Here is a 16,374-nt window from a genome sequence, read left to right as displayed (position 1 = left end):
GTCCAGTACGAGATCGATGGAGTGGTCTTATAAAGTAATACTAATCATGATACTCTCTATAAAAATAATCAAGATGGGTATTTTTTTTTTTTTTTAAAAAGGCATTATTATCCTGTTATCTAAAACACAAAAGCTAAGAATAGTATACTTTTGATTTTTTACAAGTTAACATAAATCTTTCGCTTTTTACAAATCAATCATAAAACTTTTCACTTTCTTTTCACTTATTTAACTATATACTAATTCATGTAATCCATCCTGCAATCCCATTGATTACAACCACATCCAATCACTGTTATATAGGGTTATCCTTTTTTCCCTTTTCGTGAAGCTTCGCCCGTGAAATCAATTTAACACACACCAACAACGGTTTCATTCAGATTTTCAAATTAGGGTTCCACCCGTATATTTTTCCTTCGTCTTTTTTCAGTTGGAATCTTTTTCAACAGGGTAATCAAAAAAAGGTTCAAAAGCATTCAAAGCGATTATTTTTATAATTGAAATATTTTTACTGATCTGTTTCATGTAATTTGTTATTTAATTGGAAATTTTTTATTTTTTGTCTGATTTAATTACTGAATTGTGATGTTTAGTATTTTGTCTGATTGCATTGACATTCTATGTGAACATTGAACTTAGATTATTACGGATATGATTGCATTTGTTCATGATGGGGGAGCTTGTTGATTGAGATTACATGTCTTCTATCACAACTGTAGTAACTAATCTTTTGTTTATTATGACTTTGTAAATGGCAAATGGCTCGCGATTAGAATTTATACTTGCAAGCAATGAAAGGCAGAGTTTATGGTTCAGATTGTCTGTCTATTTGTCATTGTGGACTTCAAATCATCATTATTATTATATAACTATAATTGTAAATTGATCATTTAAGAATAACATGCAGTTTGTGGGTGATGATGAACTAAGGACTCGAAGAATACAAAAAGTAAGTGATCAAGATGAGATGAAATTCTAAACTTTTACTCACAAAAGACTCAGGTAAATTATTCTTTTGCTAAATTTTGTAATACTTATAACTTTTAACTCTGATATGTTTTGTGTATTGTGTTATGGTTTGTTTAAATTGAGGTTTCTGATATATATATATATATATATATATATATATATATATATATATATATATATATATATATATATATATATATATAGGGGGCAGGATCAATGGGGAAGTAACCAATCGGGGGGAAGCGGGGGAAGCAAATTTTTTTTTTCGTTTTTTTTTTAAATTTTTTTTCCGGAATCAAGATCACACGAAAATATGAACATTTAGAAGAGACACTTCGCGATGAATGTTATTATTTAGGCGGGAAAACGATCGACAAAAATAACATTCAATGTAATATTGTTCGTGAAGAATTTGAACGTTTTTATTCCATGTTTTGTGAAGTAAAATTTAGCCCGATTTAGAGTTTAGGGTTTAGCGTTTGGTGTTTTGGGTTTATTCCATAAACCCAAAACACCAAACCCTAAACCCTAAACTCTAAACCGTTCGTGTTAAAAACTCAATCTAAATTCTAAAAATCTAAACCCTAAATCTAAATCTAAACCCTAAATTTCGAAACCCTAATATCTAAACTCTATAAACCCTAATATCTAAACCCTAATATCTAAATCCCAATAGCTAAAACCTCAAAATACGCTCGAAAAACCCGATAATTGTTATATATTACTTCTTCGAGCGTTTTCCCGCCAAAATAAAAACATTTATCACAAAGTGTCTCTACTAAATGTTCATATTTTCATCTCATCTATAATGTTCGTGAACAAAGTTTTTTCAAAAAACGAAAAAAAAAAAAAAGTTTTTGCTTCCCCCGCTCCCCCGAATGGTTACTTCCCTCTTGATCCTACCAAAATATATATATATATATATATATATATATATATATATATATATATATATATATATATATATATGTTTCTGTTCAGAAATCCATCACCTCTCCTTTCGAATCTAACACAAATCGACGAAAGAACCTAGCATGAATATTGCAAACTAAAGGGGTTGCAATTCCGGCTTACTTTTAAGGTCTGAGGTATTTTCATTTGAATTAATTTTGTTAAAATGATTGATCGGTCTTCTATCTAAAGTTGTTGGTGTTGTACAAAATGAGCCATGGGAATTGATTGTTAGTGTTAAAAATGAGCCATGGAGTTATATGTATTATATAATAATACACTTTTGGTAATCCAACTTCTTTTTCTTTTTTTAACCTTAATGTTATGTGACATTTTCTTTTTTTTTTTTTTTTTTTTTTTTTTTTTTTTTTTGTTTTTTTTTTGTTTTTTGCAGGCTCAAGTCAAAATGGGTTATATATTAGGTGCTATATCATACATGTAGGTGGTACCATGGTAAGTTTTTATCAGTAAGATAGTTTGACAACATCTAAGCATTATCCAACTTCCTAGGAAGTTGTCTTTTGAAATAACATTGTGTGTGGTTTTTAGGTTGATGATATAAAACTTAGTACATGACAATTCTATAGGTGATAAAAAGGTATGGCCGATTGAAGACATTTTAAAGTGCTTTTATGATTCATTAAAAATTGTCTTAATTGCCCAATTTTACTCCTTGACCCGTTTGGACTATATAGTGTCAAAACGGGTTTTTATTGGTTTGAACACGTGTTAATGTCGTGTCAAGTGTATTTGCAGGTCTTCATATATTGATAATGAGTTTTGAGCTTACTTTGGTTAAAGCGGGAAGTTATGATCCATTTGGGTCACAATTGTCCATCTTGACCCGTTTACATTATTTTTGGAAATCTGAAGTTTCTAACATTTTTAGAATGTCATCTTAGTGTTGTGAAATGATTTTGTGCAATTATGTTTACATGCTATACCAAAAATACATATGTTTTGTTGCTTTACTATTTGTTGTTTAGTGTTAAATGTAGGTGTTAGTTCTGATGCTTTATGTGAAAGTGATGGTAAGGTTCTTTTATTACAATCTCTGTGTTCAAGTATGTTACCTGTAATCTTAATGTTTGCATATAATATGTTTATTTTATTTATTTCTATTTTTCCCTGTAAATATATTTGAGGGAATGTTGTCCAATTTACGTTATCGAACAAACAGATAACCCAGTTCGACAAGGAGCTGTACGGGTAGGTGGAAAAAGCAGTCATATTTGGGTTCTTTCCAGGTTTATATATCGCATCTACAGGCTCTAAAAAGGAGTTCTTTGTTAGGTATTGGCGTTTAACCTAAGCTTTTGTGTTTTACACATCACTTGTTGTTAGATTATTTACAGGGTGCTGCTCATACTCTACCTGAAGTAGCGGCCCATCTTATTTTGATTGTTGTTCAACGATGTTGGTGACGAATATGTCACACATGTAAATAAATTATTTTATTTTCGAGTTGTCGTTATTTTAATTTAAAAATCTGTTTAAGCTTATTTAGTGGGTACCCGATATGCTACTAAAAGTAGCTGCCTTACCGAGTAAATTTCCTAAGTGGGTACCTGATATGCTACTAAAAGTAGCTGCCTTACCAAGTAAATTTCCTTTGCCTATGTTATTCTCAACAACGATGTCCGCTTATTGAATATGAATGTGGTTTGTTTTGATATAGATAGAGGGAATATTATTAGTATTTACTAATCTAATTGGTGTACGTAACCTGTAATATGTAACATGAATTTTATATGTTTTGAGTGCAGGCCGGTGATGGAAAGACACATGCAGGTTTTGTAGTGCTCTTTAACTATATAGACCCTCAATTGGTTGTAAATAAAATGCAGAGCAAGAGCATTAAAGATGTCGTCCTTTTCGTGTTCATTTTCTCCGTAAAGTCAGTTTATATATAAGTATTTTGACACGTTCATTGGTGTTAGCAACAGTAGTAGAAAAAAGGGCAATAGGAAAGGAAGACAATGTTAGTAGTAGATTAGTGTCACATAAATTGTTTTGATAACTAGTAACCGTTAATAAGCTTCAAGACCAACACAAGTATAGTTTGGTTGGTATTTTGACCCCTAAAAGTCAAAGGGTTAAGTGTGTGGTTATGGACTTGAATGTTAAATATGAGGAGAATTGGTTGCTGCCTTTCAATTATGTCAAAGGAAATAGAATTATTGAAGATTGAATATCCTATACACATGTGATGCTATGCACTTAAAGGTCCATTTTTATTTAATGTATCACGATATGTTTAGATATAGATTTTATTGGGATAGGTTTTATGTTCTTGGTTGTGGTCATGCTTTGTATGGTTTTTGGTTATGAGAATTCTCCATTTCTATGGTTTAATTCGATTTATATGTCTGTGTGATATGTTAAATCGTTTATGCTTGTGGAAATAACATGTAAATCCCAGGACTTTTCAAGATAGCTCAAGGGATACACAATGTGGATCCTAACTCTGTTAAATCGATTCAAACGCGAACACTTAAAGGATCATCACTTCAGGTTTGTCCTTCATCATGCTCTACTCTTCTTTGAAATGCATCGTTTCAGGTTGAACTTTTTTTTCATTTCTATATTTACATCTGATAATGCATCAGGTAAAGAAGAAAGTAAAATCTTTATTTCTCAAAAACTCATATGCAAGTGAGGTGCTCACACAAATATTCAAGTATTGATATTACAGTATTTGGTCAAGGGTGTCTCATATTTGTTTGAGATTGATGTTTGGTGTTTTTATGATGCCAAACTATGTTATTTATTGGGGGTGTAAATTTAATAATTTTTAGTATTCATATAAGAGTTTATTATATTTCATGTTTCTTATAAAATTTTAATGATAATATTTGTAATTGCAGGTGACGAAGACAATGCTCCCAACAAACAAAAGAAAGACTAAGCACCAATATTATTCAAAGGCCATCTCTTGTGTAACGTTCGACAATCTTTTGATATACCTCTGACATTCCAATGTAATATAGTTGTAACGAAATGTACCTAGCTTTAGGCCAACGTCATGTACCAACCGATGTAGGAATCATATGTGAAAATATATGTATAATAATCCTATACTTACCTATATAATGTAGTGTTTCAAATATGTAAAACATCTACCAAAAACATCAGCAAAATACCCACCCAAAAAACTTTGCAAAATCCGCCGCAACGCGCGGACCTCTTACCTAGTTACAAATAAATTAGAGATATTTTCACTTTTTAATAACAAATCATTTTTGTTATTTTCATTTTTTACAAATCAACACAACACTTTTCACTTATTATAAATGAACCACAAAACATTTCACTTATTACAAATCAATCACATAATTTTTCTTTTTAATAACTACTTTGTATATAACAAAAGTGACTAGTTGAGACTTGAGATACTGGAAAGTGGGAAATAAGCCTAAAACGATCACAACTCATGAGATGGGCTGGAAAATGATTATTTGGCTGCATATTCCAAAATATCACCCAGTTGAGAAAATTTCGAGCTATTTATACATGAATATTTTTAGCCCATAAACATTAGCAGCCCAGTTAGAGTTGTATTGAAAAATGTGAATCCTTATAAATTGACACGATTATAAAGTTAGATGGTACTTATTGAGAGTTAATATGAAAAGCATGCATGGTTGAAGATACCCCTAAAATCTGTTATTTGGAATATGCTTAATGCTTGTTATATCGCTGTTACTAGCGATTAATGATAACAAGTGATACCCAAAACACGACACAAAAGGCTTGACAGCAAATGAATTTTTTATAGTTGCGGTTGAACAAATAACAACATATTAAGATAATGATGCTCTTGGTTCAACTTTGTATCGACGGTGATTGATGGAACGACAAAGTTCTTTAATGTGGTGAATGTAATAGTGTCAAGTGTACGTCACCAACGTATATTCGTGATGATAAGTAAGAATGTAACTATAAATTAACATGATAAGAATTTTTCTTTTTTTAGGTAAGCAAAACGAACCGTGATTCTGAAAAATAAAGAATCCGAGGGTAAACGAGTTATGCTCTCATGATGTGTATGGCAAACAAAAGTTGTAACTTTATTAGAAATGGTTACCGTAGTGCCAAGAAGGCGTTCTAGTAGAAAATATAGCAAGTAGATGTATTAACATAGTATCAAAGTTTAAGATAAGTAGTATAGTAATGGGTGAACCATCAAAGTCTCACATCGAAAATTAAAAAGAGTTGATGTAAACATATAAAATACTTAAAATCTATCTCTATCACCAATTGATTTTAGAGTATTAAGGAATTCATTTCCTTATATGTATGACATACATCAGTGGCGGAGCTTGAACGTTGCGGTTGGAGTGACCAAATTTTATCTAATGTGTAATATGTTTTTTAATAAGAAAAAACGCTAACTTTGATTGACATAATTACATATTTTATACACAAGAGATATGTATGTACATTGAACCACGCAGGCTTGCCTGAATGGCCACCGAGTTGCCCAATGAAGCACACTACCCGGATTCAATTCCTGGTTATGCCAAATTGTTCAAAAAAGGAGTGTGACTAGAGGGTGCGCATAATGCGCAATTCACCCGGTACCAGGTCTCGCGCTCGGGGAGCTTGATTACCCGAGATTTTACCTTCTGTGACGATCGCTCCAAATCCATATGGACAATACGTCATTCATTGATTTCATTGCGAGGTATTTGACCTCTATATGATACGTTTTGTAAACATTGCATTCTTTTGAAAAGGCACACCATAAATGAATATTTAAATCAAAGGTTTTCGACATCTGATGATTTCTACATATAGACAATCACCATAAATAATAGTTTACAACAGTACTTCCGTTGACAATGCAGTCAAAATAAGATACATGGTAATGATTTGGTGAATGCAACATTTCCTTGAAAAATATGTCATGTAAGACTCCATGCACATTGCTTGTCTAACATCTAAGCAAACAGCGGAAGACTTCTAGGAAACCTGAGAATAAACATGCTAACAAGTGTCAACACAAAGGTTGGTGAGTTCATAGTTTTAATGTTTCGTATAATTTGTATATAACGGAGGATCACAAGATTTCAGTTGTTTCATCCAGAAACGTTTATCAAAATATTCTACGAAATTGAGCACCCTGGTAACTAAACTTTAACGTATATATAATTTGTACCCTTTGTATAATCATCTTAATAATACACGCAAACCAACGTGTACGCTACTCAAATAGTATACGTCCGTTAAAAGGCTAGCGCTCTAGCTCGGACGGGGATATCAAGCCCTATGGATCCATATACTACTACTCGCGCCCACCAGTTCTTATAACTGGCAGTTACTAGTTACCAAAGCTAAGGGATTTTCGGTTCAAACTCAGTGTAGAATTTAGTATGTACTTGTATCCATTGTGTTTAAAATAAAGTGCATGTATTCTCAGCCCAAAAATATATATTGCAAAAGCAATTAAAAAGGGAGCAAATGAAACTCACCTTAGCAGCATATATAGTCGTTCACCAAAATGTGACCGAAACTCGGATTACCAAATAACCGTAGATCTCAACGTATCAATATTGTGATTCCATATTTCAGAAAAGTACGTAGACACAACAGAGATGATAAACACTAGATTTGATTCATAATTATACCCCCGAACATTACCCATAACCTCCTTGGCAATAACCCATAATTTCCTTAGCTTTATCCCGCTCATAAAACTATTTTGAAAGTGACACGCTCATGACCTCGTCATAGTATTTTATGTATAATACTAATAATATTACTAATAATAATTAGATTAATAATAACATTAATCTTAATAATAAAAATAATAATAATAATAATAATAATAATAATAATAATAATAATAATAATAATAATAATAATAATAATAATAATAATAATAATAATAATAATAATAATAATAATAATAATAATAATAATAATATAAGATGTATCGTATATGTGTGTGAGAAAACAGAACCGAAGTCGAGCTTTTATATAGACTTGGCCAGCAATATGGTGCCATGCGATCGCATGGCTTCCAAGCCTTTCTCCCATGCGATCGCATGGGCAAGATTTCCAGCTCACGATCTTTTAACATTTAGCTTGTCGACATAATATTATATAATATATATAATATATTTAATTTATATAATTAATTATATATTATATTAAATTCACATGCATAGTTGACTTGTAATTTTTGTTCCGATAAGTCGTACGTTGTTACTCGACTTATGTCCCGGTTCCGGTTTCTCGAACGCATTTTCGTACACTTAGAAAACTCGCTTTTTACGTTTCGTGACTCGTACCTTTGTTAAAATATAGTCTTAAATTATCCCTAAACCATACCACTCGAGGTATAACTTATACATTTGAGTGTTTTGGTCATTTACTTCTATAAATCATCGTCTCGCTATTTGTTAATATATATATATATATATATATATATATATATATATATATATATATATATATATATATAATACATACATTTTCATTTTGAAATAGTGTTTTACTGTAGCAAAGTTACTGTAGCAATTCACTGTAGCAAAGTCAATTTCACTGTAGCAATTAGTGATTTTTGAAAACACTGTAGCATTTTGGGTACTGTAGCAATTTGATAATACTGTAGCAAATTAGTGTTTTACTGGTTCATCTTAAACGCTTTAGTTAACTTATCTAAATATCAATCGAATCAATAAACGAATGTTACTATCGTTTACTAAATAAATTGAAATTATATATATGTATATATCTTTTTAATATACATAAATCAGTTTTTAAATACACATAAAATTTAATAATAAATATTTCAACTTATCATATATATTCAAATAGATATTTAAACCAATAAGTTTAATGTACGGTATCAAACAATTAATACATTGTTACCTTTTCAAGTTATAGTATATACGTATATATTTACATATAATTGTTCATGAATCGTCGAGAGCAGTCAAATGTAATCTAATGCATGAAACAGTTCTAAAATTTTAAGATTCAACTTCATAGACTTTGCTTATCGTGTCGGAAACATTAAATCATTTAAAGATAAAGTTTAAATTTGGTCAGAAATTTCCGGGTCATCACACCTTCTATGGGGGAGCCAATGTACTCGTTCATAGGAGAGTTTCCCCGCTTACTAAAAAAAAGAATGAAGTACATTGTTGATGAAAATAAAATCTGCGGGCATTCACCATTTTCGTCATATCTTCTTCATATGGACTCCGATTTAGTTGATTAAAAGCCCAAACGTCTGTAACTCAAAGGGCTACAAAATACCGTTACTTACTGAAACTTTTGGAGGGCGAGTGTGTGACAACCCGGAAATTTCTGACCAAATTTAAACTTTAATCTTCATATATTCCCGACACGTTAAGCAAAGTTTGTAAGTTGAATCTCAAGAATTTTAAACTATGTTCATACATTCATTTAACCTCGACCAAATTTCAAAGATTCACGAACCATTATAGGAACGGATATGATTATATATGTATATATGTATATATTATAACTTGAAAATGTTAGCAAGTATTAAACGTATAATACTTTACATGAACGTATTTGTTTCAATATGTTTATCGATAGAATTAGATAATTATATCAAATCATTAATTTATCTGGTACGTTGTATGATTAAGAGTCTCTGTTGAGAGGTCCACTTTTGATTTAGCAAACCTTTCCTTTTTAATGGTATTCGGAAAGATTGGTAAAGTGATTTATTAGAAAGAACAAAAGTGTCAATTAACGGGAACTAGACAAGGGTTAGTGGAGATTCCCGTCGAATTTTCAATTTATGCTTTACAATAATTGTCTCGTGACTTTTAATAAGATAAAACCATCTGTCATATTAAGATGATTTTTTATACGTACATTTATCCATTTGATCTAATCCTACAACCCATGAATAAACTGTAATTTAATAACTTGAATCTGTTATGATTTACTTATTATTTTACTCTCTTAAGTAAAAACGTTTTTTTTGAGACATAATAGAACTAGTTTATTAATATATATGTTTAAATAACGTAGGTTGGAATATTAGTTGTTAGATATTTGAATAACTTTCAACGTGTATTTAAAACGTGTTCATTAAATATATATGTTTTCAAATTAGTTAAGTACACGATAGTAACACTCGTTTAGTGATGCAATTGATATTGAAAACGTTTGTATCTAAACAAAGTTATATCTATTTAAGTTTTAAAATGAAAACGTTACGTGTTATAATATTTTTCTAAACGATTTTTTTTAAACGAACTTGGAAATATATTTTAGTTTTGAAAAACTAAATTAATATCTCAGTTATAGGTACATAAATTATATTCCTAACTAAAGATATATATATATATATATATATATATATATATATATATATATATATATATATATATATATTTTACAATATTAATATAGTTATAAAACATTTTTATTAAAGAAATACTTCAAAATATAATTTAATAAACAAACGGGAAGTTGATTTATAGAAGCAAATGACCACAACACTCAAATGCACAAGTTACACTTCGTATAATATTGGTTGCTAATGATTTAAGACTATATTTTGATAAGAGTACACGTCGCGTAACGTAAAAGGCTAGTTTTCTAAACGTACGAAAGTGCGTTCGAAAAACCGAAAGTGGTACATGAGTCGAGTGACAACGTACGAGTCATTTGAACAAAAATTACAATTTAACTATACACGTAAATTTAATATAATATATAATTAATTAGGTGAATTAAATATATTATATATAATAATAATATAAAATAGGTGTCGGTAGTATACGTTAAACATATATGAGCTGTTTTTGCACATCATGCAATCGTATGAAATATTCAAGGTGACTCCATGCGATCGCATGGAGTCGAATCTCTGAAAACATCTATAAATGAAACACGCTCGCACGTTCAGTAATACACACACATACACTACACTGATATCTCTCCCTCTAATATTTATATTATTATTATTATTATTATTATTATTATTATTATTATTATTATTATTATTATTATTATTATTATTAATCATATGATTATTATTAGTAGTATTAGGAGCCATAATTTTAGTATTTATACATAAAATACTACGACGGAGTGTTGATCGAATAATTTAAAAATGGGTTTTTCGAGTGGGATAGGGCTAAGGAAATTATGGGTTATAGCTATGGAGGTGATGGGTAATGTTCGAGGGTATGCTCGTGAGGTAGATCTAGTGTTTATCGTCTCCGTTGTGTCTACGTACCTTTCCTGCCATATTGAATCTCAATATTGATACGTGAGTACTCATAATTTAACTTAATAATACTAAATAATGTATCCCTGACTAGTGCTCGAGTATATAGGATAATGCATGTTTGTACTTTTGTTATCGCCCTTAGATAAGTTATATTGAATCTTGAATTAGTTACTTATGCGGTTGAGATAAGGTATAAGATATGCATGTCGTTCGAAATCTAGCGAAAAATTAAGAACTTTTCATTTAGATATCGAATGGTTTCGATGAACGGATTTGAAGTTATAGTCAATTGAAATTTGGTATTATTATTAAAAAAAAATTGATTATTATTATCGTCGTTATTATCGTCGTTCTAATTTTATCTTATCTTTATCAATAAAAGGAATTATCATTAAAAATTGTTATTTTTATTATTATCACTATCGTTATTATTGTTAAAGTTATAATTAGTATTATTATTATTATCTAATTATTATTATTATTATTATTATTATTATTATTATTATTATTATTATTATTATTAATATATATCATTACTCAAAAATGGTTATTGTTATTATTATTATTATTATTATATTATCATTAAAATAATTATTAGTATTATCGTTAATAATGTCATAGTAATTATCATTATTAGTATTATTGTAATTAAAACTAATATTAGTAACACCTAATTATTTTGATTACTATTATTAACATTATTATGAACACGATATAAAAGTCGATTAAAAGCTATTAAACGAAACGATTAGGAAATAATGAGTATGTGTATCATGATGAAATTAAAATATTATAAGATATTGATTTAGATAAAATTATCGTTCTTATTATTTTTATAATTACTATTATTAATAAAAGTATCGTTAGTATTAAAACTATCATTTTAACAAAAAATTATCATTTTAATAGAAATGTCATTGTTATTATAAAATATCATTATTAATAGAATTATTATTTTAAAGATAATATTAAAAAGTATCGTAAATATTAAAGTTATCATAATTAAAATTATCATTTTATCATAATGTCATTTTAGTAATTATAAATATTGATATTTTAGTAATAGAATAATAATAATTATTATTACAAAATAATACAACTTTTACTTACTATTATTATAGATATTATTTTATCAAATAAATATGTGATACAAACATATTTTACTACGTGTAATAAAATTACTTTAATAATACCTATCATATTATCTTTATGATATTAGATGAACTCTATAAATTTAATTACTTAATATATATAAGAGTATATTTTATTATATAAATTTTAATATAAAAATTTTATTTATTAATAAATGAATTATATTATTTACTCTAATAAATCTTTTAAAAATATTTAAAAATATAAAAATGACGATATTTAAACTATATAGTAATCATGTATAGATTTTGGAAATCATTTTGAGTCAAATTGACTTTTGTTGACCTTTTCATTTTAGTCTCGAGCATTAGGATTGTGATACGCTATGACCTAAACTAAATTGTTAGACAAATTTTGACCAACATATATATATATATATATATATATATATATATATATATATATATATATAATTAATATAGGTTCGTGAATCCGAGGCCAACCTTGCATTTGTTCAATGACGTTATATGTATTTTTACTACGTAATACAATAGGTGAGTTTCATTTTCCTTTTTACCCTTTATATTTTTGGGCTGAGAATACATGCGCTTTTATAAATGTTTTACGAAATAGACACAAGTAATTGAAACTACATTATATGGGTGAATGATCGAAGCCGAATATGCCCCTTTTGCTTGGTAGCCTAAGAATTAGTAAACCGATCTACTAATTGACGCGAATCCTAAAGATAGATCTATTGGGCCTAACGAACCCCATCCAAAGTACCGGATGCTTTAGTACTTCGATGTTGTTTTATCATGTCCGAAGAATTTCCCGGAATGATAGGGGATATTCTTATATGCATCTTGTTAATGTCGGTTACCAGGTGTTCATCATATGAATGATTTTTGTCTCTATGCATGGGACGTATATTTATGAGAACCGAAAATGAAATTCTTGTGGTCTATTAAAATGATGAAAATGAATGATTATGATAAACTAATGAACTCACCAACCTTTTGGTTGACACTTTAAAGAATGTTTATTCTCAGGTATTAAGGAAATCTTCCGCTATGCATTAGCTCATTTTAAAGATATTACTTGGAATCATTCATGGCATATTTCAAAAGTCGTTGCATTCAAGTCGTTGAGTTCAGTAAAGATTATGATTAAGTAAATGATAGAATAGATCATTTATAGATAGATATTATGAAATGGTATGCATGCCTGTCAACTTTCGATGTAATGAGAGTTTATCTTTTTAAACGAATGCAATGTTTGTAAAATGTATCATATAGAGGTCAAATACCTCGCGATGTAATCATATGTTATTGTATTCGTTCTTATGAATTAGGACGGGTCTTTACATGTGGTATCAGAGCGGTGGTCTTAGCGAACCAGGTCTGCATTAGTGTGTCTAACTGATAAGTCGTTAGGATGCATTAGTGAGTCTGGACTTTGACCGTGTCTGCATGTCAAAAGTTTTGCTTATCATTTTTAGTGGAAAATCATCTGCTTATCATCCTTAGGAAATTACCTGCTTATCATTATTAGTCTAGACACATCTTGCTATATTAATTGCATGAGTAGTGTATAGAAAAAATTCATATCTTAGCGTATCTGCTAAATCATATCTTATCGTATCTGTTACTTTAAACTTTGCCTGACATATCCCGCAAATTCCTCCGTAATCTACGAAATCTTTTGTTCTATATCTATGGATATTCTATGTACTTAGAATATCATCCGATAACCGAAAATCATTTCATATCGAAAAATCCTTATTCAATCATACGAAATGGAATTCATCATTAATTCAAGTTCCTCGGATTCTGAAATGGAATCCCACTCCAGCTCCGAAAGCAGTGTGACCAGAATGGATCAACCAATTAGCCATCATCTATTCTGGATGAATTGGGGATGGGTTCGTAGCCTCCTTAATCATTGGAGACAAGAAGAAGGTGATCCCTTCCATCCACCACATTGCTCTTTTGGCGAAGAACCTGAAGCACTTACCGGCTGTTAACACCTATTTCCTTATGAGGTAAGGCTTAGTATGTCAACAAGAGACTAGAAGTGATCTAGTTTTAGGAGGGCGGAGTGTTGCCGATTGATTTTTACCCTCGGGAAATAATCCCTGCAGACCCGGTTCACCAGTGTAGGAACTTGTGGGGTGGCTTAATCAATCTGTCGTCCGTAGAGCGTATAAGTGCTAGCCGGATGACTTTTAGTGAGAGAAAGTAGAGAGAGAAAGAGAAGTGAAGTCTCAGCTCTCAAAGTTGTCAGAATATCTCAACTTGTGTAAAATGACGACCCAAGGGGTCTATTTATAGTGTCAGATCTACCAGATTTGTTTGGGGACACGTGTCAAATGATGATACGTTCTGCTACATGTGCCCCGAAATTTATGCTAAATGTGGCGCTCTCCGGCCAGGGCTTATGTGCTAGGCGGCCTTCAGGGCTTACGCATGACGGAGCAGCCTGTACAGCGGAGAACGCTGGAAGGACAACTCCACAAAACTATTGTTTCCAGCCTTCCTGATGCTATTTTTATGCAACCATTATGCCTTTTATGTGTGTATACGATAGGATACACCATTAAGTCCCCCCAGTTTAAGGACTTAAGCATTTGAAAAATGATTAAGTTGTTAAACTTTTGATAACGCATGCCAACCAAAATCTTCACATTTCACCTTTTCCTTTCGCATTGGGAATCACACCACAGGCATTAAATGATAGGCGAATTTTACTGACAACATGATGATTGCTAAAATATCGCACGCGCCTCTTAGCTGTAAAAGGACTCTTCGATGTACTCACCTTTTTATCTTGTCCTTACACGTGTGTGGCTGAAAACAAAAACCCCCAATTCACCACTAACTACAGCTGTTATGTCTTCTTACTTTTAACCATCATAAACCCTAACCGATAATTCACTTTTACAACTTCCTTCTACAGTATTCATCTTCTTCCATTAATACCTTCTTTATTTTCTGTTTCATTAGAACATTAATGGCAGCCATAAAGGATGTTGCAGCTATTCCTAGCAGAGTAAATGAGAGATATTTAAGTGAGCTACTGCAACATTTCCCTAGATTAGCTGGTGTTGAACCAGTGATTCCTGCAATTAATGCCAGAGCCTGTTCACTGCCCCTGGCAAAGTTGCCATTTATGGCCATTCAATCTTCATATTTTGCTTACGTTTACCATTTACACCCTTCTTCTTAGAAGTTTGCAGATTTTTCGGTGTTGCTGTTGGTCAATTCGAACCAGCATCAATTCGAAAGATCTTGATTTTTGAAATGTATTGTCACGCAAGGAAAATTGAGCCATCAATTCGAATATTTTGTCATCTGGTACGCATAGCACGCCATGAAAATGGTTGGTTTACATTCAATAAAGTTCATGGGTTTCTGAAACCTGCAGTTGATCATCCTGGCGATAACTGGTATGCTTCATTTATTTTCATAAATGAAGATGTAATTGATAAACAATACTCAGCTACTCGAGTATGGCGCAAATATTCGCATAACATTTCTGTTACCTTTCCAAAACTCGTCACCAAAGAAAACCTTTTGTTTAAGAAGATTAAAGCTGAACAAATTAATGATATTAAATATGGGGAACACATGCTTTCGCTGACATCCATGAGCCAAGATTGGGATATCTCTCAAGGTTATGCTTGTATTCTTGCTGGAAAAAAGAGTAAGCATTTACTTTTGCTATATATGCTTAAATAAAATGTTCTTCTGTATCTATCCATTTAATCACTGTGACGCTTTAATTTTTTGCAGAAATTACTCCGCTTACCGCTATGCGATCATCATGTTATTCACAGCTTACTTTTAGCACTAAGAAAATTATTGATGATACCCCCAAAACAGATGAGGTGAGGGAGGAGTAAGATGAAGAAGAAGAAGAAGAATAAGAAGAAGAAGAAGAAGAAGAAGAAGAAGAAGAAGAAGAAGAAGAAGAAGAAGAAGAAGAAGAAGAAGAAGAAGAAGAAGAAGAAGAAGAAGAAGAAGAAGAAGAAGAAGAAGAAGAAGAAGAAGAAGAAGAAGACATAGGTATGAATCGGATTGCCTCTAGAGAATGTCGTACCTCGGGTAATGAAAATGACAACACTAAATTAT

The 16,374-nt window shown here is 30.7% G+C and overlaps 1 long non-coding RNA gene across 2 annotated transcripts; it reads left to right on the top strand.

The window, feature by feature from the left end:
* The first annotated feature begins 343 nt into the window (after nucleotides 1-343).
* LOC139857411 (uncharacterized) lies at nucleotides 344-5,021 on the top strand. Of its 2 annotated transcripts, XR_011762522.1 has the most exons (6): nucleotides 344-450; nucleotides 908-1,002; nucleotides 1,951-2,050; nucleotides 2,315-2,373; nucleotides 2,470-4,434; nucleotides 4,788-5,021. It is a non-coding gene; the product is annotated as an uncharacterized lncRNA (long non-coding RNA). The 2 variants fall into 2 exon arrangements; XR_011762519.1 differs by having other exon boundaries at nucleotides 2,315-4,434.
* The last annotated feature ends 11,353 nt before the right edge of the window (nucleotides 5,022-16,374 follow it).

Source organism: Rutidosis leptorrhynchoides, chromosome 1 (assembly GCF_046630445.1).
Source record: "Rutidosis leptorrhynchoides isolate AG116_Rl617_1_P2 chromosome 1, CSIRO_AGI_Rlap_v1, whole genome shotgun sequence".
In the NCBI taxonomy this organism is placed as follows: domain Eukaryota; kingdom Viridiplantae; phylum Streptophyta; class Magnoliopsida; order Asterales; family Asteraceae; genus Rutidosis; species Rutidosis leptorrhynchoides.
Note: the sequence above shows the minus strand (reverse complement) of the source record. Positions and strands in the feature narration are given on the sequence as shown.